This window comes from Mastomys coucha, unplaced genomic scaffold, assembly GCF_008632895.1.
Source record: "Mastomys coucha isolate ucsf_1 unplaced genomic scaffold, UCSF_Mcou_1 pScaffold18, whole genome shotgun sequence".
Lineage (NCBI taxonomy): Eukaryota > Metazoa > Chordata > Mammalia > Rodentia > Muridae > Mastomys > Mastomys coucha.
This window is the reverse complement of record NW_022196900.1, coordinates 109,839,464-109,846,639: the sequence shown is the minus strand read 5'-3', so window position 1 is coordinate 109,846,639 and position 7,176 is coordinate 109,839,464. Positions and strand designations below refer to the sequence as shown.

At 49.0% G+C, this 7,176-nt stretch overlaps 1 protein-coding gene across 4 annotated transcripts in view; it reads left to right on the top strand.

The window, feature by feature from the left end:
* Nucleotides 1-1,194: 1,194 nt before the first annotated feature.
* Nucleotides 1,195-7,176, top strand: part of Slc45a1 (solute carrier family 45 member 1) — a 28,623-nt gene continuing 22,641 nt past the window's right edge. For all 4 annotated transcript variants that reach the window (XM_031379545.1, XM_031379544.1, XM_031379547.1 and 1 more), the window contains exon 1: nucleotides 1,195-1,356. The gene's annotated coding sequence lies outside the window, so the exon portion shown is untranslated. The remainder of the gene's footprint in view (nucleotides 1,357-7,176) is intronic.

The window sequence follows — 7,176 nt, the reverse complement described above, 5'->3', positions numbered from 1 at the left end:
TCTTCCTTTACAAAAACACTGCTAGGCAGTAAAGACTGTGTGCCTGCACATGTGTATGCCCTGCGCAGAAGCTGAATCCAGACTCTAAGTGACATGCAGCTACACAGTCGACTTCAGCCACAGTCATTGTAATGGGCAGCAGAGCCCCCGAAGAGTCACCATGATCTCTCTAGCTTAGCAATTTCATCTGAAATTTTATGTCCTCTGAGGGAGTTGTGTCTTCTGGCATGCCACTGACACACTTTATTGTGTGTATGTACAGTGGGAGGGGGGAGATAGTATGTGTGTCTGAGTCTGTGTCCATGTGTATCCGTGTGTGTCTGTGTGTGTGTGTGTGTGTGTGTGTGTGTGTGTGTCACAGATGCTATGGGGGAAGGTCAGAGGACAGATTCATGGAGTTGAGTCTGTCCTTCCCCCGTGTGTGTCCATGTGTGTCCGTGTGTGTCCGTGTGTGTCCGTGTGTGTCTGTGTGTGTCTGAGTCCATGTCCGTGTGTGTCCGTATGTGTGTGTGTGTGTGTGTGTGTGTGTCATAGATGCCATGGGGGAAGGTCAGAGGACACATTCATGGAGTTGAGTCTGTCCTAACCCCTTAAGTGGGTTCTAGGGACTGAACTCAGACCTCCAGACCTGCTTGGCAGGCCCGTTACCACTGAGCCATCTCTCCAGCACCTACATATTTATTTAATTTATCCTATTTAATGTATATATTCCTCTCTAACCTGTCAACCCTGAGGTCAGGAAGGTTCCCCCTTCCCCCCACCTTCTTTACATCAAGGGGTCTAGAATAAAGCCTGACATAGCCTGGCCACCTGATGGATCTGTGGCCAGAATAATGAGTGTAATACTTTGGGAGGTTGGTTTAGTGCAGTGGGCACAGTATTTAGAGAGCATGTGTTTATCTATAAATATATGCACGACTATTTACTTAGAATTGAAGACACAAAAATGTATGTATTTCCTTTAACATGAGAATGGAGAAGAACAGTCGCGGGCCCTGGCAAGTGCTTTTATAATACATTTATGATCATGGAAAAACAAACATAAACTATTATGTCTTTCTTTCTTTCTTCCTTTCTTTTGGACTGGTCCCACAAAGTCATATTGCCTCCCACTCCTGCATTCCTCCTATAAACCCCGGTGGTCGCCAAAGGTGCGCTGACACAGCCAACCGGCTGCTTTAAGGATGCTCTGCGGGACCGAGCGGCGGGATGCAGCCGTGACGTCACGGCCCCGCCCCGCGGGGTGATGCTGCAGCTGCCGCGGCGGGGCCGGGGGCGCCGGGCTGGGACGGAGCTGTACCCGGGAGAACCAGGAGCCCAGCCTGGGAAAGGGATGCCTCCCATCTGGACGCACAGGTACGGGGCGTTTCCTCCTGCGCCCTCCGCCCAGCTCGGCGGCTTTGCGCCGGGAGCAATGCTGCTTAGGCCCCAGGACGATCCTAGTGCCCAGGCTGGAGGCTCCAGGCGGGCTTGGAGACCTTTGTTCTTCTTGGGTGTTTAGTGAATTAAGCTGGGAATGGGACCTCCGGGGCGCAGCACCCACAGGCCTAGAGGGAGAAGCAGTCTGGTAAAATTTGCACCCAGCATCTGCTCTGTTTATTGAGCCCCAGGCCTGTTCCCGGCCACCTGGGCAGGTGTCATCAGCTTCCGGTTCACCTCCTCCCTGAGGCTGAGCCCTCTGGCTAGCCAGGGGGGCGTTGTAAAACATCTCCCAGGATGCCTGGGTTACGGGGAATAGCACCCTGTCACCTTACCTCTGTCCTGAGTCATATCGCTGAGGGTGACACGCTAAAGCTGACACTAGAGGCGGGCAAGCCTCCCTCCTCCTCGTTCTCTTCTGGATAATAACCTCTCACGACCCCTGGAGTCGTTATAACGTTTGTTTTTCTGTTCTTAGGGGGAGGAGAGTCGTGTGTTGATGAAATCAAATTCAATGTGCTTCTAGTTGGGACTTTGGAGGCAAGTTAGCCCTCAGAAAGGAGTCAAAGTCCCAGAGCTGTATCAGAACTGGGCTGGATTCAGTGTTTCATCCCTTTAAGAGGCCTGAACTATCAACTCTGAGAGAATCTGTAGGAGGAGAAAGGGAACTGGGCCTGAGGCAACCCCATGGGGGGAGCCCCTCCCCTCTTTTGTTTTGTTTTGTTTTGTTTTGTTTTTTCGGTTTTTTTTTTGTTTTCGGATTTTTTGTTTTGTTTTTTAACAGAAAAGAGAAGAGAAAATGGGTTGATTCCAAGTAAGATACTTTAAAAAAAAAATATTCAGGTGACTGGATGTTTCTTCTTTGTTAATCAAGTGCTGTTGAAACAGCCTGTAACAGGTTGAGGCTGGCTCAGTGGATGAAAAAATTGCTCCCCAAGCAAGAGGACCTGAATTTGAATCCCCAGGTCTTGTTTAAAGCCACCAGTAGTGGTGTCGGGTACCTAGAATCCTGGCAGCCTTACGGCTGGATGGGAAGCAGAGACAGGAATCTCTGCAAGCTCCTGGGTAGGCTAGCCTGGTGTATCCTGCTGCAAGTCAGAGACTGTGTCTCTAAACAAGATGGGAGGTGAGGAACTTCAACCACCGCCCGCAGAGAAAGTAACTTTTAAAGTCCTTCAGAGTATAACATTGTGTAAAGCATTTAACAAATACATTTTTTATTTTTAAACTTTAATTTTCGTGTGTGTGTGTGTGTGTGTGTGTGTGTGTGTGTGTGTGTGATGTGTGTGCCAGTACCTGGGAAGCCAGAGAAGGCATCAGATCCCTAGGAGCTGAAATTACAGGTGATTGTCGTCCACATGATATGGATGCTGGGAGCCAAGCATTAGCCCTCTGCAAGAGATGCAGGTGCTCCTGACCCCCAAGCTATCTCTTCAGCCCAGACAAATGCATTTTTTAATAAAAAAGGTTATTCAGGGATTGGCAAGATGACTTAGCAGGTAAACGCATTTGCTACCAAGTCTGGCAACCTGAGCTCCATTCCAGGGGCCCAAATGGTGCCAAGAGAACCAAATACTGCAAGCTGTCCTCTTGCATGGGTGTGTCATGGTTTGAGAATACACACACACACACACACACACACACACAAAAGCATGTGTACACACATGCGCACACACACATGCACACACATGTACATATACCCACATGCTCACATATACATACACACATGCTCATGTGCACACACACGTGCATCCGCACATGTCTGGCTTCTACACTTTTCTCATGGTTCATGTACACACACACATATACACACATGTCCGCTCACATACTGTGATAGATAGACAGACAGACAGACAGGTGGTAGGTAGGTAGGTAGGTAGATGATAAAGGTAATTCTGACCTGACTCCAATACAAATAGGGAGCTGAGTGGAGACATTCTCCAAACTCGGGGTTAGTTCTGGTTCATGAACTGGAGCAGCTGTTTTCAACCTGTAAGTCATGACTCCTTGGGGGTCAAGCAACCCTTTCACAGGGTCGCCTACGACAATGGGAAAACACATAGATTTACATTACAATTCATAACAGTAACGAATTAGCAATGAAAACCATTTATGGTGGGGGGGGTGGTCAGCACAGCATGAGGAGCTGTGTGGGAAGGCTGAGAGCTCTGGGCTGATTAATGGAGAAGTGTCTGCCTTTGCCAGGACAGGATGCAAGCCTTGTTTAACACTGAGTAGCAGATATGTGACGGTGGATTCCTACTGCTGATGGAGGACTGGCCCATCTGCATAGTCTTTCTAGAACAGGGTCTGGAAGATCCCCCTTCACACCCCAGCATAGTCCAGACGGGAACCACAGTCCTCCACTCCAAAGTCAAAGGGACCGTTTCTTTTTTAGTTTGTTTGTGGGTTTGTTGTTGTTTTGGTTTTGGTTTTTCGAGACAGGGTTTCTCTGTATAGCCCTGGCTGTCCTAGAACTCACTCTGTAGATCAGGCTAGCCTCAAACTCAGAGATCTGCCTGCCTCTGCTTCCTGAATGCTGGATTAAAGAAAGGTGTGTGCCACACGCCCAGCTAAAGAGACAGAACACGTGCTTACTGGGGTGAATGCAGACAGGAAAGAGGGGGTACGATGCTGTGTCTCTTAAGTGGGGAGGGCCCAGGAATAGGTCCCTTGAGGGAGAATGTGTGCTGCGGCCAACAGGTAGGGTTGGGCCAAGCTCTCAGCACACCTGTGTCAAAGGCTCCCGCTCAGAGACTGTGAAGTTCTGGGGGTCTCTAGGACCTACCTGTGCTCTGGAAGGAGGGTTTGTCATGCAGCAGGTCTCACTTTGCAGAAGTTCCTGGGCTATGGGAAGGAAACACACAGAAACTGAGCTTTTAAAAACTATTAATCTCTAACAAAAAAAAAATACCTGTAACTATGTATGTACTCAGGGGTGCAGTGTGCAGGCGCATGCCAGAGGACAGCTTTCAGGAGTCGGCTCTCCCTACCATGTGAGTCCTAGCAATCAAACTCGGGTCTTCAGGCTTGACACCAAGTGCCTTGTCCCACTAAGCCATCACTCCAGCCCCTAAAGCCTTCATCTTGATTTACTCTTCATATGTGAACTATATTTTAACTACTTGTTGAATACATAGTTCTCAGGCCTATCTGTTCTCAGATTACAGGGCAGCCTCTTTCTAAGGCCATCAGATGAGTCGGTTATTGGATGGATGGTAGATGGGTGAGTGAATAGGTAGAGGTTACATAGATTGACGGTGAAGAGATGGAGATGGCTGGGTAGAGTATGGGTGGATGGATGGATGGGTGGATGGATAGATGAGTGGATGAATGGATGGATAGATGGATGGATAGATGGATGGATGAGTGGATGGATGGATAGATGGATGGATGGATAGATGGATGGATGAGTGGATGGATGGATGAGTGGATGGATGGATGGGTGGTTGGATGAGTGGATGGATGGATGGATGGATGGATGGTAGATTGAGGGATAGTGGGTAGATGAAGGAATGATGGTAGGTGGAATGATAGATAAATGAATAGAGGTGGATGGATAGTGGATGGATGATGGATGGATGGTGGGTGGATGGGGGCAGTTGCTAGGTGAGTAGATGGAGGGATAAGTGAATGGATAGAGAGCAGGTCGATAGAGGATAATACTTGGAGGGTGGATGAGCGGGTGTTCTGAATCCTGCTCTCTCTATGTGCAGCCGTATCCACCTCTGCTCTCTTCTGAGGAGCTACCTGAGTGGTGGAGTTGTGCCGGAGCTTTGAGCACATATGGAGCAGAATTTCTCAGTTCGTAAAGAAGCCAGTGACATCAGTAGCATGATAGACAGTGGTATGATGAACCAGGATCAGGAGCACGGCTTCTGACAGAGGCCTAACCTAGCCTGGAAGGCGAGCCCGCAGTGGTCATCCTGGTAAATGATGCGGTTATCAGCGGTCTGGGCGCCTACCTCCAGGAGGGCACTGGTGGGTGGGTGGACTGTACCTGGACATCCAGCTGGTTCTTTCCTCTGGTGTCTTTGTTCCTCTCCCTGGGCTGAGGGAAAACATTGCTTACTGCAATGTGAGTCAGCATGAAAATCAATTCCTTTAATTTATAATCCAGATTTGTTTCAAAATGCCAAAAAGCAGTTAGATACTCAGGGAAGGGTCTCTAAGTAGCAAACCTCGGAGGGCAGAGGAAGGTTTTTGCCAATTTTCTATTACGCCCTGGGTAGTGTGAAAATTTCTCAAAATGTAAATACGTTGGGGGTGAGAAGTCTATTTCTCAGCCTATGCTGTTGCTCTAAATTCATTCATTCATTCAATCATTCATTCTTTTTTCTTTCTTTTTTTTTTTTTTTTTTTTTTTTTTTTTTTTTTTTGGTTTTTCCAGACAGGGTTTCTCTGTGTAGCCCTGGCTGTCCTGGAACTCACTTTGTAGACCAGGCTGGCCTTGAACTCAGAAATCCACCTGCCTTGCCTCCCAAGTGCTGGGATTAAAGGCATGGGCCACCACTGCCCGGCTCATTCATTCATTTATTGCGGCTCTGGGGATGGAGCCCGGAACACACCAGGCAAGGGCTCTGGTACTGAGCCACATCCCCAGAACCATTTCCTCCCTTCTTTCTTTCTTTCTTTCTTCCTTCCTTCCTTCCTTCCTTGCTTCCTTCCTTCCTTCCTTCTTTTCCCTCTCTCTCTCTCTCTTTCTTTCTTTCTCTCTCTCTTTCTTTCTTGAGGCAGGGTTTCTCTGTGTAACAAGCCCTGGCTACCCCATACTTGCTTTGTAGACCAGGCTGGCCTGCCTCTGCCTCTGCCTCCCTAGTGCTGGGCTTAAAGGCGCTGCCACCATACCCAGCCCTTTTTTTTCTTTTTAATTTATTCTTCTCTCATAATTTACATCCTGACTGCAGCTCCCCCCCCCCAGTCTTTCCTCCTCACCTGCTCATCCCCCGTTCATTCACCTCTCCCCAGAAAATAGCAGGCCTTAAGGGACAATGATCAAATACAGCATAACAAGCTACAATAAAACCAGGCACCTATTCACACAAGGCTGGATGAGGCAACCCTGTAGGAAAAGAAAGGATCCGAAAGGCAGGCCAAGAGTCAGAGACTGCCCGCACTCCACTGTTGGAGTACCACGGAACGCCAAGCTGCAGCGGTCCATGCAGAGCACCTAGTCAGACCATGCAGGCTCCTGACCTCTGCAAGCCCACCTGAGCCCAGTCTGTTGATTCTGTGGGCCGTGTCACTGTGGTGTTCTCGATCCTCTGGTCCTCCAGTCCTTCCTCCACCTCTGCAGGACTCCCTGAGCTCTGCCTAATGTCTGGCTGTGGGACACTGCATCTGTCCCTGTCAGTTGCTGGCTGAAGTCTCTCTGATGACAGTTGTGCTGGGCTCCATCCCAGCAGATAGGACAAACTGTAGGTCAGAGGTTTCATGGCTTGGTTGGGGTCCCACCTCTTGAGGCCTCGCCTGGTTATAGAGGATGGCTGGCTCAGGCTCTGTCCCCATTACTCGGACTCTTCAACAGTGTCACTATCAAAGGTTCTATGAAGTTTCCTTTACAGAGAACAGTTCAAACACTGTAGAGGTTTCAGTCTGTGACTGGAAAGCTACTTGTCAATAATAGTCAAAAGAAAAGGGCTTGTGACCAGCATCACACCACGGCACACCACAGCTTACCACAGCCCAGCCCAGCACAGCACAGCACACAGCACAGCACAACACAGCACAGCACACAGCACAGCACAGCACAGCACA